Source organism: Melozone crissalis, unplaced genomic scaffold (genome assembly GCF_028551555.1).
Source record: "Melozone crissalis strain CALT ecotype California unplaced genomic scaffold, PUWL_Pcris_2 ptg000027l_1, whole genome shotgun sequence".
Taxonomy (NCBI): domain Eukaryota; kingdom Metazoa; phylum Chordata; class Aves; order Passeriformes; family Passerellidae; genus Melozone; species Melozone crissalis.
The window spans coordinates 18,550,963-18,570,463 of record NW_026535805.1 but is presented as its reverse complement, the minus strand read 5'-3'; the positions used below and the strand labels follow the sequence as shown (position 1 = coordinate 18,570,463).

Genomic DNA, 19,501 nt, shown 5'->3' with positions numbered 1-19,501 from the left:
GTTTTATCCTGCTTCCTTGTCCACCTTGTCATCACGGCTGTCAGGATAGGTCTGCCTGGTGACAAGGTGGTGTTCCAGAGAAGGCTCCAAAACCAGAGATGGGACCTGGGAACTGGCTTCTGCACCACCTGGCCCAAGCTGCTTCCCCACATGCCATGGGATTCTCAAACTGCACTGAGTGAATGCACATCAAGGTCTCACCTGCTGGCCACACCAGCAGTTAAGCAGCTCAGCCAGCAGAGCACAGGCTAAAACCTGCAGTTGAACCTGGAGCAGGAGCAGGCGGCTGCAGGACACCATCACAGCCCCTTGCTGGGGCCTGGAGGCAGCTGTGACAGCCCAGGGTGACAAAGCAGGGCAGGAGGTGACACAGAACAGCAGGCAACAGCACCATGGGCCGGTGGCCAGATGATGACAGCAGTGCCCTTAAAGGCTGGAATACCAGTGGTACCACACATAACTGTTAACAGTAGCATTTTTATTCTATTAAACTTGTTTTATTAATTAAGCAATTATGAATGGACATATCAAAAAAATGGATCAGTGTTCTTACTGTCACTCATAATTAGCAAGGAAATTCAGGGGCAACAGGCAGCATACATATTTACTCACAATTCACATTAGAAAAGTACCTCAGGTCTAAATTTATTCTGTTGTACTTTGAAAAGCAGAAACCTCAGTAAGGTCACTGCCATTTGCTAAGATAGGTAGGGATGACAAACATCTGGAAAACATTTCATGGTTTAGGGGAATTCAGCTAGTCTCTTGCCACAATATTTGCAACTTAGAAAGATGCTGAATGCAGGCTAAATAAGTAAAAAATAGAGATTTCATTAAACTGAATCTCCCTTCTATGCTAATAACAATAAGTTTGATTTGGGTGGAAGGAAAAGGAATATGATTGAAGTTTTGTTAAGAGTTTTTGAGTTCCACAAACCGCTGAGCATCCTGTCTTTTGAAAACTGCAGTCTTTCACATGCCTAAATATCATGGGATGTTAAGGCATTTTTGAGAATTTTTAACCTAAGCCAGTTTATTCCTGGGAAGCAACTGATTAACATTTAATGATCATGTGTGATTTCAGAACATTTAAATTGCTTTCCACAAATCTATTTGTTCATCACTAATACAGATCTATTTCTTACAACTATCTAAGACTAGCCATCTCCAGTTACAACCTTAATATAATTAAATAAAAGGATCTGAGGGCAGGTAGTTCCACAGGATCAAGGTATCACCTTAAACTTCATATATATCTGTAGCAAGATAATGACCCAACTGAGTCTAATACTCCTTTGCTTTCTTTTAATATTATACAATATTCAAACGAAGAATAGCCAGGCCTAATGGCCCATTAAATAGGCAGTACTGAACAGCAATAAATTTTTTTGCAATGGATTTAACATCCTCAGTTCAACTTAACTGGCTATGAAAAAGATTATTTCCATTGCAAAGTATATTTAAAACATCACAAAGAACATGCACATTTATTCTAAAATGAGGCAAACTATTCATATAGTGTATCCATTATATAAAAAAAATCTTCACACTTTACAGCAAATTAGAGAGACACATACAGAAGAATAATTTGTAAGAAAATGATGAAAAGTTCTTATTTACTTGCATCTAGTGTCAAGGTCTTCCCCACTGTAATTCTCACTGTCACTGTATTAGTAATTCCTACCCCAAAGGAGCCTATAAACTTGGTGTAAAAAACCCCCCAAACAGTCCCTTGAAGAAAAATAAAAAATCAACACCTTTGCCAGTTTTACAGCTATGACTGTGCCAGATGCAGACCCTCCTTTCTTCTGGGCTCTGACAAAAGCTGTCTATATATACTCTCAATCTATACTCTCCTGTATGTAACGTCTCATTTTCTGCACTTATTATTTAAGGACTTAGTGAAATTCAGTCATTTTAGAGGCCCACAGAAGTATTTTTCTTCTGTACAAGCTTGTTTTACTTTGGACCAAGACACATGACCAATGCTCTGCCTTTGTTGATGGAAAGAAGGTTGTGCTGGCAGCCACAGAAACAACTGGAAACTCTTCCAAAATTACAGTCCTTTTGTTTCTTTTGTCAAAGAAATCTACCACCGCAAATATGAGACAGATGATAATGAATGATCAATTAAAAGGAAGTAGCTGAAAAGAAAAATGTGCTCAGGAGAGAAGCCATACGGAAACCCCAGAAATATAAGGGAGGCCTCCTTCTTGCATGGCATAAAGTTTCCAGTGACTCAAGAGATGCCTCCAAATCTCATTTCTTATTTTGTTTTGGATCTGTTTTGGTAAGATGTTTCATCTGACTGAGAAGATGAATGTGTTTTGTTAAATACTCATCCTGAAGTAGCCATCTAACCCTGCCTCAGTTTTAAGCAATGTGAAAGATAAATACCAGTTATGTGGAGTAACTACATTATAAAACTGTTCTATTCATATAATGCACAAATGCTCAAAATTTACTACAGTGTATCCAAGTCTCCCCTGCAAAAAACCCAAGAAAATACCTATGTATTCTGAGTAACCTATTTTTTCTTCCATAGTAATAAAGTTTAAAAGACATGGGATCATCAGCTTAAGAAGCTCAAAGTAAAATGAGACATTCTTATTACCCTGCTACTTACTAAAGTTTAAGACCAATGTTAGGACCACGACTACAGTACAACATTCACTTGGCATTACATTTTTCTTTTTTATTTCATGCTTTTAAACCTCCAAATAAATTAAAAGTAAGATCCAAAAGTTGTCAATTTTACACAATTTCTAAAACATGCTTAGTAATTAGTGAGGACTTTTTTTTTTGATGCCTCAGTATGTTATTCACCCATAGCCATGATCACATTAAAGACTTCAGGATCTCATTATCATATTAAAGACTCTCAGCTGCTATGAACACCACTGTTCACAAAAACCCCCCAAAACCAAAAACAACACACAAAGGAAGTACTATTTTGTATTTTTAATTAAAACCTTCAGAAGACAGAGTCTTGTGGCCACATATACTGCCAAACACGAGTGAGGCACTCTGGTTTTGCAACAGGGCCACATACCCTTTTGCTAAATATTTTATAACTGGAGCCATTCTTCAGCCCCCATTTGCTGCATCTTTGCAAACATATGATGTATGAATGCAGTCCCTGCTGCAGGCAATAGTGTCAGTTCCAAATACGTCATGCTCTGCTGCCTCTTGATTTTCTGTTTCACAATCAACCCAGGGCAAGCCTCTTTTATAATAGGCCTAATTAACACGCTGTGCTCTGCTCTGCTTTGATAGAGAAAGAGATTGCCCACAGAGCAGCTCAAAATCAGATCTCTAAGAAAACATTACCCTTTGAGTAAAAATAAAACAAAAGCTTTCCAAATATAAGTAATTTAATTAGCTTGACTTTTCTTCACTTATTTTAAAATAGGAATAACACCAGAATTTTCACAGTACTGTTTTCAGTACTAAGAAAGATGACATCAGGAGAGATTTGTCCCTTGAATGGTGAAGCAGGAGAAAGGGGTTAAGCAGCTTATAGGCCATGAGTCACAAAGCCAACGTCAGAGCAGAAAAACAATACAAGAAGGGTGGGCCTCTGAATTTAAGATGGGTACAGTGTCATGCTCCAAATTATTATAAATTAATTACTGAGGCTGCATTCAATCATTAGTATCACTTCAACACCATGTGCATTTCCCCCTTTTATCAAAGAGATGGGACAGACCTGGAAAAGAGAGAGAAGGGTGACTAAATAGCACAAGGTACAGAATGAGCTGCTGCACTATCTAAAATGAAATAAAGATATTGCAGCCTCAGTGACTAATGAAGGGTATCATAAAGACATTGCTTTTAAATTATGAGTGCTAAAAAAAGTGCATAGAATTGGACTGATCAATATGTTCAAAGGAATGGGCACACCATTAGAAGAAATAATGCCATTTGTATAAGAACATACACTACACAATACATCACTTTTAAGGTCTGGAAAAGCTTAGCACTAAATGTCAGGGTAGTAAATATTGTCACAAGTTCAAAAGTAATTGGGTAAATTGATGTAAGAACAGGCCATCAAGGGCTAATAAATGAGGGGACACCACCCTTGGCAACATACTAGCAATACCAAAGCAACATCTGCATGGCAGCCCCATCTCTATATTCTCCCTCTTACTGTCCACTATTGGTGATAAAGTGGCAGCCTAACAACCTTGGTCAGTCTTGGCATTGCTATTACTGTGTGTTCTAGGAAACTTGGGGAAAAAAAAGAGTAACTGCAAGAGGAAAGGAAATGTGCTCAATTAGACAGGCAAAAGGCACTGCTCAGGGAAGTTGGTCAGTCATCCGTAGTGTAGTAATGAGCACTCAAAACTAGAGCTCTTAGCCATTACTGGCTGGCTTATTTTTTAAAGAACATCTGATTTTGGTGGAACTGAGTATTTTGAGGAAAGTTCTGTTTAAAAGTCAAGTCAAACAACACTTTTAACACATGTATCCATGAATCCAGAAAAAACCCTTTGCCAGAAGAAGTGCGAGGCATTATTTCATTAGGGCAGTATGTACAGTTCAATAAACAAGATGCAATTTCCTGCATGTGAAAGGATGGGAAAAAGAAACTGAAACAGTACAAAAGTCATGAAAACCAAAGTGAGCTTTTAAAGCATAAGGGACAACTAAAGCCATGCATGATCCCCAGTTTTGGAGATATTACCATTTAATGCTGCACTCTAGTCCCTCATAATGGAATCCACCAGGGATCACTCTGTGCCATTAAACAGAATGCCAAACAAACCTGAAAGGGTGGTCAGGTAACGGAGAGATTCTTCTTGCAGTCTACAGAGGAATCTTATATGAGGCTTGGGAATACATCCTCAAGCAAAATTAATTAATGAAATCTAAAAATGCAAAATTGTGTATTCATTAGTTGTTTGATTTTAAGAATGGCCCAGCAGACATCAGTGTAGAAAGGCTGTGAGCAAAGTACTGAAGAGTAAGCACAAACTGCCATGGGATCCAACCCCATCACAACTTTTAATAACCTCTCCTTTGAAAGAAAGCTGGATTTACCCATTACCAGTTCTTAAAAACAACAAAATATGGAGGAGCTCCAGTAAAGCATAAAGCTCTAACCAAATCAAGTTTGCATTGAAATCTAGAAAACAATTGGTGTTGTTTGTGGAAGCATCAATGCTCCAGGAATGTTCTATATTAACAAACAAATAAAGGACAATATGGAGAAAGGCATAAATAAAAGAAAAAATAATTTTAAAAATATAAGAAAAATGTGAAGAAATACACACATAAAGACAGGCTTTCAGAGACTGCATGAGAATAAGTTGTTTGTCTGGTTAAGGGATGACAAAAAACTTATTGCTAATACAACCCAATATGGCATTTAGTAAGATAGAGAGGACCAATGATTTCTATCTGAGGTCAATGTACTAAAATAAATCTAATAATAAAGGTAAGCTAGAAGTGTCAAATTCATCCTCTACTTAGAAAAAGAGGAGAAATATTTTCTGCAAATAAAAATGCAAGATTTAAATATTCTGCAGACAAACCCTTTCTTGAAAAAAAGTAAAAATAAGTTCAAAATAAGTAAGGAGGCGGAGGCTTGCTTATCATGTCATCTTAAGTGTTCTAAGTGTGCAGCCCTATACAGAGATGAAAGGAAAGGTATCACTACCCTTAGAATGTGGATCAGGATTTTTTTAATAAAAGTTACACTGGCTTTCATCATCCCTGCAATGGAGAAGGGAATAGTGATTGCACTATTTTTGGCAAAGGAGTAGGCAAGCAGCCACCTTGAAATGGTCCTCAGTGTGAGCATTACCTCTTCCAGGCCATAAAACAGTCACTAGTATTTTAGAATAAGATAGGAATCGGAAATAAGATGGAAACCTGCCACTTCATTGCATATGCTGCAGAAATAGATGCAGAAATTCAAAATTAGATAATGGAGTTGTAGAGTGTTTTTAAACTATTACTTCAGCAGATGGAAAAAGGCCAAAATTTGGGTCTTCTGCTCTGTCAGCAGAGGATACCAAGACTGTTACTGGAATGAAAGGATGTGTGATTGCTGTGCTTTATTTTTCCTGTATGTGTGAGCACACCTACAAGATCATGTCCTCAGGGGATAGAAAGGAGACTATTTAAGCATCTCATTCTGCATTCAATATTTAATTCTTTTGCTTGGCCAAGATAGCAGAGTCACTGTGCATATGCAAAACAGAACTTTTATCACTTCTGTGTATTTTTCAGAGAATAGTCGGTTCTTTAAATACCAAGACAGGCTTTTAGTAAACACACAAAGAGCATGCTGAAAAGTTACAGCTTCCTTGAGTGCAAGTTAAATGAAAGGTAACCCTTTGTATTTACTGCATATTGAAAGTGCCTTAGATAGGTCTTATGTGGTAAATATATCAAACAATTTAATATATAGTAGAAAGAAACATCTTGAAGACTTCTGGAATAGAGCAACAAAAATAAGTCAAAATGAAATACAACATTCTTTTGTTAATAAGCTGCATTATCTTGATGTCCTTTAGAGAGGACAAGAGGATACAAATCCCATAATAAAAAACTATACTTTGTGTTGGAATAATTTGCCATAGATTACTTCCTTCAACCACAGGGATCCATTTCCTTGGATTTGTACTCAGGACTAAGAATATCCTCAGAGGATAGTAAGAAAGGAAATACTCTGAGTTGGAAGTGTCTGCATAACAATATGGGAAGTGCCAGATACATTTACAATGTTTTATTTTCAACAACATGAGAGGAAAAAAGAACACAAAAGAAATAAATGACAAATAAGGTTGTTACTGTCCAGAAAATGAAAACCTATCACTTGACTAAATAAATAAGACTTTCAACTGCTGAAAATGAAAGTCAGCCCTCACCTCAGTATGTTCTTCAAATGCACATCAAGCCACACATCCCAGACGATAAAACTCTTCCCTGAAAGTACAGTGAGCTTGCTCTTAGGAAAAGCAAAGCAAAGATGTCTAGGACAACCCCTGGCAATCTGCTCTGCACATGAACAGAAAGGGATTGTTAGGCATTTCTTTAGTCAGAAAGGGATTTCTGTAGTCAGGAAATTTTTAGCAGCCTATCTAACTGTGCTGCCACTACTTGAGAAAATCACTACTATGGAGAAACACAAAAAACTGAAAATGTGTTACTTACAGTTCTTTCAGAGGTCTCTTGCGTACCTTAAAACATTTGTGTCCTGTCAGTGTTTACTGTATCTCACCAGGAAGGCACAAGAGTTAACAAAAAGGAAGAATGCACAGTGGACATTTCTGCTATATAGGAACTGTAGGACATGTAGTGTGGTGTCACATTCTTCTTTGAAGTCATATTCTCTTTTCAAAAAAGACTGAGCCTGTTAGTAATGAGGCATAATTTTTACAATTAATTCTTAATGCCTCTAGCAAAATCTGTGAATGTTTGTTGCATGTGGCACTGCAGAGCAATCTGTTTCACACATCCACTCATATTCCCAACCATAACTACCAAGTCCATATGAAACCACTTGAGATGCACTGTCTAACTAAAGTAAAATAAGAAAAAAATGGTAGGACTGGGAATATTTCTTCTGGAAATTTTGAAAGATGCAGTGTGGTATCTCAAATTTTAAAGGGCTGGCTGAACACCTTCACCAGTTACCCTCAGAGGGGAAACCAATCCATTACTTATAGACTCCCAGGCTTCCCATATGAGCAGGAATACAGTTATCAGTGTTGGCTTCCAGTCGATGAAGGGAAAAAACAAACTCCTGGGTGAAGCACTCCTGAGCCTTAGCAATGAGATGAATGGCCCAAGAAAACCTAAGGATAGGCTCCCTCCAGACTAAACTTCACTGCCTTGTGCCTTCAAACAGGCAGGGCAATGGCCTGCACTGTTTTCCCAAAAGTAAAGAGCCATCACAACAAGATGGTGACAGTCTATTGGCAGAAGGAATTTTACTCAACCCTCACCACCAAACCCAGACACTTTTGAAGGCTACGACCCAGGCCTTTTATTTCTCAAGAGAACAATTAAAACCAATCTTAAGAATGAAACATACACCAGCTGCATCTCATGTATGATTTGTTAGCTTCTATACATCCTTGTATCAAGGATCAGCATCTAACAGTATTTCCTGAAAGAAAACTCATCTGCAGGAGGCAGGAAGGCAAACACCATAGTTTAGTTTCCTTTTACATAAGACATATTATACAGTGGAGTGCAAGGTATAAAGGTTTGTGAAAAAACCTATATTGCTTAGTACCAGAAGTTATGTCTATGTGGATCCAAAGGAGAATAGTAAAAAATTACAGGTCCTTGACAGGCAGATATAGATACAGCAGTCTGTTGCTTTCAAGACAGTGATATTATGCAACAACCACAAAGGTCCACAAATCCATAGTGGTCTCAGATGAGGAACAAATCTTGTTTACTTTGCTTTTCAGGACTGTCCTGTACAGTACCTTCAGAAGCTTAGCCATCAACTGGAAAAACTTCTGTTATTTAAGGCTCACAAAAAAAAAGTGACAGACAAAAACCCCACCCCACTCTTGATTCCACTGCAAAATACTCTAGCATTTAGGCAGCAGGACCAAAAAATACGTGGATGAGAAGCAGAAGGAAGAACAACGTGGGATGTGAGAAGCCCCACTGAAATCTTGTCTTTACCCCTCCTATTTCTCACCTGATAATTCTTGAGTATCTTAACCATGAAAATCCTTTCCTTCTGGAAAATTTAATGGGCACTTTAATTCACTATGATCAAGTGAGGGGGGCCAGAGGTCACAAGCTAGTCTGAGGAATGCTCTGTACTTGCAGCTGCAAAATACACCACCAGCTGAAAAAATCAATGAAGATCTGCCAGTTCATGAATTTATGTTTATAAGCCGTATAAAACAATGTGCAGTACAGGAACAGATAAAGATTGAAGCAAAGTTCCAGTGTCGCAGTGAACTTTGCTAAATACCAATTTGCTGAAAAGAAATACCTCCAATTAGCTCTTTGTAGCAAGCCTCAGTCTTGAAAAGAGCAAGTGCTTTATCTGTCATGCAATCCAGTACCCAATTACAAATCAAATTTAAGCTACTTCATTCCTACAACTAGGTTTCTAATTTTCAAAGATTCCATTGCCACGATGTTTCAATACATAATTACTCCTTATAAATTAAAACAAATTTCTGCAATTTCTGTTTCAGTAGAGTTGAAACTACAAATTTATTATTTGTTCTTTCATAAATCTTTTATATTATCAACCAGTCAAATGGATAATCAGTTTTGACATTGAAAAAAATTCTGTTATAGTTCTAATCCAAAAGCAGTATCTACTAGAAAAGAGTTTGCTACTTAAGTGCTTTGAAAATACAAGCATATATTCATATTCTTTTGCAATAGGAAATAAGAGGCTTTGTGGGCTAATATTTTCATCCTCTTATTTCAAAACTATTTCCAAGTAAAGATAACAAAACAGAAGAAACATATAAAAGATGCTGGAGGTGCAGTAATCTCTAGCTTTGTTTTGTTTTTCAAGATCAGTCATCTGAAAAATCAGACAAGATGTGTTCTTTCTCAGATGGTTAAGATGCTTTAAGGACTTAGGAGAAAGAGGAAGTTGGTGTGGTACTGCAGTTCCCTGAGAGCCATCCTCCTGGACTACGATCAGTTCTCATCACTCTGCTTGCCCCGTCAGGTCTCAATATTCACTTACTGGACTCCTCTAACACACCAAAATTTATGAAGATTAGAACTCAAAAAACTGATACTTGAAATATTCCCACAGAAGCATAAAGCCCACAGTCAAACATTGTGAAGGAATAGTCTCAAAAATCTGCTGTCCTTGATTAAAAAACCTCTCTTGAGCTGCAGAGAACAGCACTGAATCAGAACTGAAGCACTCCAGAAGTTACTAACCACTTCAGAAAGGTGGTTAGTATACCCATACAAGAGATTCTCTTTGATATAAGTAAAGAAGAGAAAAATGAAGACTGCCCAGTGTCAGACGGTCACCACACTCAGCTGGGGCTGAAATCCTCACCTTTATCGCGGGAACACTAATCATCAGTCACCAACTTCTGAATTGCTTCAGCACTTGAAGACAGTGATTTAAATACTTCTCTCCTAACAAATACATGACATGTCATGTGACACCTGCCAAAGGCTGTTTGTTCTAAACTTTTGTTCAATTGTCAAACTCAGTACTTTTCTTGACAAAACAGCAGTGTCCATTCTGACCATGGTCACAGGAATTGAGCTTGACGAGTACCAAGAGAAGTTGGTGTTGCAAGAGTTGTGGCAGAAGAAGTGGTACTACTGCACGTTCATTTAACTGACTTCTTAATGCAGATCTATTTTCTGAGCAAGGGGGAGAAATTGGAACAAGAACATTTTTGCTAAGTGAAAACTGACAGGTGGGAACTGACTGGAGAAACTTCTGTCGTTAGTTATGAGAGAATTCTGATTTTTTCCAAGGGTATTTTGGGTCAGCATCTAAGTTAGAAAATCAGGAAAACCCCCAGACAAGAGCTAAAAGAACAATGAAGTTCCTCAATCAGAAGAAAAACAAGATGAAGTGTATAGCTGAAGTGCCAAAATCATCAAGTCAATGCTGAGCTGAAATACATGAAAGAGCCATGAAAGAGAATAGTAAGAAAGCTAAATAAAAATAACTTGTGCTGCTTCACATAGAGGACCTGAGTTCTTCCTCTTTTTTTCAGCAGAAGAGTAAAAAAATACTTTGAAACCTTGCCATGCTTATCACTACTGACTCAAGGGCATCACACATCAATCTGCATCATAAAAAATAGGCTAACAGCTCCCACAAAAAAAAAAAACAACCCAGTATCTGTGTTATCAGGAGAGAGAAAAAAAACAACTAAAGAAGAAAAAAGGAATGTGGCTATCCACTTCTTTTTTATGCCAAGCCAACCAGTTCGTCTTAATTTATGCATACTATTGCATCTCCCAAGAGACACAGCTTTGCTCTATTGTTCTACAGTTTAACTGAAAAGTCACCAGACCTCATAAAGGGAAGTTTGTGGAGGTTGTTGGAGGAGAAAACTAGAATACATCACCCTACAGAATACCTCATTTCAAATACTACCTCATTTCAAATACTTTCCTGCATCTTAGGGAAAATTCAGAACAACTACAAGGGAAAAAAAGTCTTCATGGACAACTGATCTTTTGGATTTCATTAGAGCACTTTAAGCTAAATAGATTTTAAAGTCTAGACATGATCTAAGTAAAAACACACTATGTGAATGAAAAAATGCAGCATATAGAATGATTTGAGCATACACAAAAATCGAAATTCTACAAATACATAAAAATACATGAGGAAAAACACAACAAACACTTAAGAGAGCTGGCTTCTTTTGCAACTGTGATGCTCTAAGTATACCACATTACTGGTAGCTGTAGCATATAGCAGGATAATGATCATTGAAGGATTGGGACTGTAAATTGCTGAATTTATACCACGAGGTTTTTACAAGATAGCTTGGCAACTTCCCCTGAAGTATGAATATCTTTAAAATATGACATACATTTGTACTGCCTAAGGTCTATTCCCATGCAATAGAAGTGACTTCAGCGGTAATGAACAGAGTGACCTCTAATCAACCAAATTTGCCCTGCTCTCAGAATACCACATAAATCAGTTCCTGAGGAGTTGCCAAAGTCTTACTAAGTGCTTGAAAGCTCTTCCTAGATGGAAGTAACATCCTAAATTTAGGATGTTTTTGGATACCAGTGTCCAAACTCCACATACTGCATAACCATGTAATGTTCACCCCAAAAGAGGTGGGTTTATTACTGATGTCTATAAAACGACAACTTAATGTTATTCTACACAAAATGCAAAATCTTTCTAAATATTGAGTATTATGGATAGATCAAGGTCTTTTCTAATCAACCTACATTACTCACTTCACTCATGTGAGAAATCTTGCATGAAATTTTCTCTCCACACTGGAGATGCTAAAAGGAATTTATTTGTAAATGCCAGCTTCCACCCAAAATGGATGAATTCCTTGAATTTCCTATAACTGACAAATGTTAAGTCTGACAACCTTCATTTGCTTCTTCTCAAACAGCAACTCTTTGCCACCACTGACAGCTTAAGCAGCTACTTCCCCATCCCTACTGTGTTGTGCTGGAGATTTATTTCTGTTTCCCAAGCCCATTCACGTCATGCCCACACAGACACTGCATGCCAATGCAATGGCAGGATGGGAGGGAGAAGCACTGTCAGAGCATGGCAAACGCTGTGTCTGGATCACGCTGTGCAGGAGGCAGCTCTGCCCCTCACCTGTGTGCAAAGGCAGCCCAGACAGGTTTGTTTCCAGCCTTCACTGCAGACACTGAAGCGCCAGTTGCAGCACAAATATAAAACCAGCAGACCACGATGAGATCTCAACCATGGTAATAACCAGGCCAAGAAATGTTGCAAGATTTTTTTGTTGCTCCCTGTAGGTACATTGTTATTAGCTGGTTATTTGCAGTGGAGTTGCAAATGTATCATTAATCTTTAAATAAAATATTCACATTGCACAATTTCTGTCTTTCACAAGGGAGAGGGTTTGATTTTGAGCATATGAGCGTTAATACAGTACAGCGGCCTGAAAATTCCCCAGCTTTGTATCTCTCCATGGATCCAAATGAATACAGAAATACATTCAAGATACAGAGACAAAACAATTTCAAGAACAACTGAAGATGAAGCAGCATTTTCAGACAAAGGGAAGAGCTTGAAAGGAAAGACAATATATAAATATTAGAAAATATATATTTAAGGAATCTATAGTGGAGAGATTTAACCTACTTAGTTAATTCTTCTAGAATCAAACAATTTTACTGAGGCAACATAATTTTTGGGACAAACCACATAGAAGTACCGTACAATTCACCGTACTTCTTCAAATGTGCATTAAAATAATGCACATGCAAAATATGCAGTTTTGTTTGTTACTAAGAAACTAACAAATGTACTTCGACATTCTGGAAAAATAATGAGAAAAAATGTAATTTAAATTAAATTGAAAATGGAAGAGTTCAAAACAATGATTTTACTGTCTTCTGCTTTCTCTACAGAAGATTTTTCAACAGTGAATTTCAAACAATGCCTTGTAACTCCTAAAATATGCTGTTCTGGAAAATGATTAAGGTTTTCCAGTTACACTCCTATTGTTCAAACTCAATCTAATTAATTGCATTTTGATTTTTCAAAAACATACACAAAAGTACATTTTTGTGCATTTGAATTCTGATTTACTTGGCATTGCAAGTATTTTTTACAAAACAAGTTTTCTGATATATTTAAAATACAGCTTCATTCACAGCAAGAATCTATGCTACACAAATGAAAGCACATTGCATTGGTAGCTTTCATAGATCAAAGTGACTGAATAAAATTATTTGAAATACAGCTCCTTCCAGAGGCTATTAAAATTGCATGGGTTGTTTTTTCTTTTTTTTTTTTTTTTTGTCTGGAGAGACTGGGAGGAGAAGACTTTACAGAGTTCTCCCCCCTTTCCAATTGGGCAGGAAAAAATTGCCTCTCTGATTGAAGCAGGAAAAAAATTATGTTGATGCTTCCTAAGAAATCGGGGCAGGATTATTTTTAAATGTTTTCATTAATTACATGGTAACCTGCATTCTTTGGGTGGTGAATAAAAGAGGAAAAGCATTTATTTCCCATAGAAACAATTGCCTGTCAAACAAAGCATAAAAAGACAAAAGGTAGAAACACTGTTTCAGCTTGAATGCCTTAATGTCACCATTTGTCATGCAGCACTTCCTCAGAAAACCCCAAGCAGTTAACTCTGCTCCTCATTACACCGTGCACTTGCACTTTCTCCGTGGGTACAGGATTAAAATGTGCCTGGCCTGCCGATGAAACAGCAGAGCCATCGCACATTGTTATGCAACTCACTGTCTGCAAGGGTGGCTCGTAGCTCCTTCTTTATTCAGCAAGTGCCAAGTGCATGTTTAATCAATGTCACAGCTCACCACAGTGTGCAACTAAAGCCACTGTCATTCCTCTCTTCAGATTTGCCTGGCTGAGTTATGCAATGCTCCGAAGAATACCTTGGAATTCTTTCCAGAGGCTCTGAATGCAGGTGGGTGACAGCGTTCCAACTCCTGCCAGCAAAGCAGACCTCTTTTCATCCTTTTTCAGGCTGGACTAAAATCACATAGTGTGACTGCACGTAGTCCGCTGCATTTGGAATTACAGCATGTCAACGTGAGAAAGCCTCTTCAGACGGCTGCCACAAAGAGTAAATCAAGGGCTGGGTGTTTCTGAAGTCTTAATAAATAACTAAGTATAACTGAATAAAACCAGGAGCTGTTTGTATTTTTTTTAAGACAAAACAGAACAGCATGCATTTTGTTGCTCTGCATCAGCTGAGGAAAAAAAAGCCTCAATTTTAATGAGAATTAGTCAACAGTGAGGATCATTATGAGAAAGAGCTTTACCGTTTTTTCGACTACACTTGCTTTAGTGGATTACTGAGAAAAAACACCAGACATTTGGAAGATTCTGCAACATTATTATCTTCACTGATAAACTTCTTCATCAAGAAACTGTACGTGCTCCTATCTGGTCTGTCTGAGAGAGGAGAGCAGCCCCTTCATGAAGATAAAAGCCTGGCTTGCCACTGAATCGACAAGTAAGAAGCATGTCTGATGACATTTTATTCCTGATGCAATGTAGGGTAAGAAATACCTTTTTTTTTAACCTTTCTGTAAGATATGTTCTGAGCTGATGACATTAATTAGACTCACAGCAGAAATACCTTAATCTCCAATGATTAAAGCCGTTTGCCAGGAGAGAAAGATGCTATTGCACTATAAAATGATTGTATATCTTCAGTAAATTGAAGTGATCTGAACTAGTAGAAATCCCCATCAAATTTCTGATCAATACAGCTAAAACAGCATAGCATATTACATACAAGATGAACATCCCAGCCACCAATGAACATAATTTTACAGGGAATATGTTTCTAGAAGATATTTGACTGCAAATTAAGAGTACAAGAGCAGCTAAGTAATAGAAATGACTTGTCAACCTCATTTCTGCAACCAAAAAATATAACAAATCATACATGCATCTGTAAATGTCTACTCAAATTCTTACACTGCACAGAATGTTGCTACTATAAAAGTCCTACCATGCTGTGGCATACTGCAATGATCAGCATACATAACAACCACCTTTATATTTGAAGAGACAGACATTTTCTAATAAATGTTTACTGTTGCATGGATGTCCAAAAGCTAATCGGTTAAACATGAAAAAGGATGAGATCTCACTTGCAATTGCTTGCTTGGGGCTCACTGGTGAAAAACAACTGCGATACTGTATTAAGGAGGCATATTTTCCATGTTTGAAAATAGCAGGCATGAATATTTTCAACTGGTTTTTTTACATGGCAGTTAAATATTTAAGAAAAGCTAAAGCTGCATATAACCTCCCCAGGCATTTTGGAGTATTTGACAATGCTCACATACCTGCTTTCACCAGTACCATCTTTTATAAACAAATGAACTGGCTTAAGATTAAATTTCAAATGTCTTTTATATTAAGGCATACTAACTGGCTTGAAGCACCAAGCTATTTTTCATTCCTATCAAATCTATACCTACAGAACATTTATTTTTAACACAGGCATGTTCATACAGAAAGAAAACAAAAGACAAATACAACTCAAACACAGCATTAAGAAATGCTGTGTGAACAACTACAGAATTGTTTTTAAAAAGACCAAATCTTGCATGTTTGTCAGACCAGATTTACCATTTGCTTTCTTTTTTCTAGCTAGCTGCCAGAATACTGGTGAAGGTATTTGCAGGAAAAATGGGGACCTCTGCCATCACAACACTAGAAGATGTAAAAAGGCAAGAGGAGAAAGAGGAAAAAGAAGAATCTATTTTAGCACTGCTTGGGATTATTGGAACTGTGCTCAATTTATTTGTTATTGTTTTTGTGTACATCTACACTACACTTTGATGACATTTTTGAAAATCAACTGCACAGCACAAAGTGCAAAGACCTGCAATGGTAAGGATGATTTCTAAATTTAAAGCAAAAAAACCCACCACTCTCTGAAAAGAGCATCAAAAACATTCCAGAGTGAAGTGTCTGGCTAAGGGTGCTGCATCAATGACTGCAAAGTGTACCTATGAGCCCAGCTAGGGTGCTAAATTACGTAAATGGAGGCAGACCAAATACAACACTTCGTTGGTAACAGATGAAATCTGAACAGCAGGATCAGAGATGGCACTGTTTTATTGCCAGCAAACATGCAAGACAGAAATGTAGCCAAACACTGAAAATAACCAGAACATAGAAAGAGATAAACTAAGTCCATGAGCAACTATAAGCAAGTCCCATGCTTTCTATGGTTTTGTGCAGTATGTCTCTTCATAGCTGAGACCAGAAAACAGGCAAAAGGGTTTTTTATTTTTAGGCCACCATCATTTAGGCTTATAACTCACACTAATGTATAGTAAGTGTGGAAACAGGAACGCTGTTATACTAGAAGTTGTAATATTATAAATAAAATTTTAACTATTGACTGTATTCTGCAGCATTTTTGTCAGTCTTGTGGAAAGCTGAAAAAGGTTAGATTTTTCTTGCCTTTACTAAATCTGTATTTGAAATTATCATGCTATACTGATAATGTGCTTTTCTAATTAAAAATACTTTAAAGTGGTGTGAAAAAAATAATAATTTTAGTACTTCTTTTAAGACATATTAATAATTCCAATGACACACTAATACATATTCTCCAAATGAAAAAAATCTTAAATTACATTTTCTATAGCATCATTTTCAGAAGGTGTTTAAAAGAAGTCAAGTACAATTCTCATGTTTTCACCCTGATGCTTATTTTCAAGTAAAACATATCATGCGAGGATTCACAGTGTGACATGGAAAACAGGTTTAATTAACCTCTGTCCAGAGGACTACTCTCTCTTTCTGGACCAAGTTCTGAAGAAATTTTCCTTTTTTGCATTGTCTATGATTGAGGCCCAGAATTGCAACTCTTAAGCATACTTCACAGAACATACCATTTGGCTACTGAAATTAGTAGAATGTGGAATTAGAAACTAATTCCACATATTCAGTTAAAGCTACATATGCCTTTAAACTAGATCCAGAGCTGCAGATAGTCTCAGACCATAGAAGATTTTGTATACATGAATGTATCTCACATGTACCTTATAATGAAAATTACTTTTGAGAGCTTAGGATTAAAAATTCATTAAACAAAGAATATGAAAAAAGTAAAAAGAAACTGATTTTAATAAATACTTTTCTTACTCTTACCTGTGCCACAGAGGAACAACAGAGCTGCTGCATTTCTGAATATCAGCTCAATTTTTTCTAGGCTACAAAACTACATCCAGTCCCTCCATAAAATGACATGTGAAGAAATACATCCCTTATATAGGTGATAGCTTGTTAGTGTATAGAATTTGGTAACTGCTAAACTAACTGAGCCTTTGGAAGGAACTTTGAGACCAGTACATGCACAGAATAAGGTCAGGGACCTAGAAGAGAATGAATTTGGCAACAATATTTCAGTCAGTTGCACACTGTAACACTGACTTATGGCCAAATGAGGTGGAAGATGGTATATTCCGGTTTTGCAACTCTGAGTCAATACTTGCTCAGCTAGAAGAAATGATAAACAGGGCTGAGGCTGCACTGGAAGGAAGCACATGCAGACAAGAAAATTTATTCACCAGCCACAGTCTTCAGCAAGTCTCTATTAAATGTATACTTATTTTCAGTATATGAAACACCAAAGCATTCTGTAAAACTAAGCTACATTCTAGAGGAATTATGCAGGTTACTAATGTTTATTTAAGACTACAGAACAAATATTACCATTATTATTTTTTCAATGTACTTCTTATATCTACATACTTAAGGATATTATTGCATTTAATCTCATAATACCAGGATATTTGAGATGGATCTCTGAAATGAAATATTACAAGAATCTGAACAGTGAAATTCAGGTAGAAATTACTGCTGTTTATTTTGATCCTGAAGTTATTTAAAACTTGTCAATTCTGTGAAATAAATAAACAGTTTTATTTCGTATCATCTCAGTGCTTAGCTCTCTTCTCGAAATCGTGATTCAACTAGTACAACAGCATTACAGTGAAATGCTGCATCTTTTTTTTGTAAGCTCTTCAACAGCAAAACAGACAAAAACCAATCCAAAATTATAACCAAATGTGGCAAAGGGTCAGTATGCTTTCTTTTACCAGTGAATGAGCTCATTAACAATAATGAAGGCTAGGAGAATTTTTAATTTCAGTAATTACATGCTGTCTATCTAAACTGCCACTGTACTTCTGATTTCATTTGTAGCAAAGGCTTTGGTCCTTAGAGGGATGTCACAGGGTAACATTATCATTAGATTGCCCTGGCATACAAGTTACATTTTGTTTTAAAACAGCAATATGATGTCCTTTCTTAACAGCTAATACCTGCAGGCTATACTAATGTGGACCTAAGTCCAACTTTAGTTAAATGAGCTCTAATAAACAGCTTTGGTACTTATACATTTAATCCAATATATGCTTAAGAATTTCACCAACAAAAAAATATCTTAATAACAACAATCTAGGGAAAAGCAGAGTTGCACGATGATTCAACATTTGCACTGCAGCAGTACCGTCACACCTTCAGTGATGGATGAATAAAGAGCTCAGTGTACCTGCCTCAGAGTACCCAACACACTCAGTTCAGTGGGACTGGATAACTTGACAGAAAGTAAAATAGCACCATGCAATGCCTTGAGAATAAGCGTGATTGCTAGAAAAGAAATACTCTATCTTCAGCAGACCAGTTAGCATTGTTCATCGTCTGAGGCCTGAACAGTATGACTTCAACGATTCAACTAAGAAAGGTACATCAAAAGAGGCAGAAAAAAGAATGCAGCACATTCACATTCAACAGATTTGTCCACAGTACTGATTAGACAAAGTTCACATTGAGGTGTTTGGCAGCAGGATAAAGCAGCACAACATTAATGAATCCACAAGTCCATGATGTGGTAGTATTTGGTAAACTATGAAAAGTGCATAAAAAGCAAATACTGGACTCTCATCAAGTGGGACACTTTGGTCAGTAAAGACAATCATTTTAGCAAAGCCCTCTAACAGAAATGCATCATCTCTTCTCAGCAGTCAAACCCAGGAAAGAATAAGCTCATATAATACTACAAGCTATGCTGACCACATCACACGGCATTTTGTCCACCAAAGAAGGAAAGGTGCCTAAGAAAGGAGTATGTAAGCAAACCCCAGCTATAACTACAGTGTTATCTGTTTCCTGTAAGCCTGGAAATTCAAACAAGGAGTGTTCATGCAGAATTCTGCAACTCGCTATGAGGTCTGTTTTCCAAGGCAAAGGTGATAACAAAGCTCTGCTGATATTTGGCTTTAAACAAGCCTAAGTCATCTCAGGCTTTGCTAGTCTAAGGACATT

The 19,501-nt window shown here is 37.1% G+C and overlaps 1 protein-coding gene and 1 long non-coding RNA gene across 3 annotated transcripts in view; one reads left to right on the top strand and one right to left on the bottom strand.

Moving 5' to 3' along the window:
• The window catches only part of BIRC6 (baculoviral IAP repeat containing 6), a 177,765-nt gene that overhangs the window by 28,474 nt on the left and 129,790 nt on the right, over positions 1 to 19,501 (bottom strand). The gene's annotated exons all lie outside the window — the stretch shown is intronic.
• Positions 13,705 to 18,121, top strand: LOC128939221 (uncharacterized). Its single transcript, XR_008483207.1, has 2 exons — positions 13,705 to 14,702; positions 15,809 to 18,121. It is a non-coding gene; the product is annotated as an uncharacterized LOC128939221 (long non-coding RNA).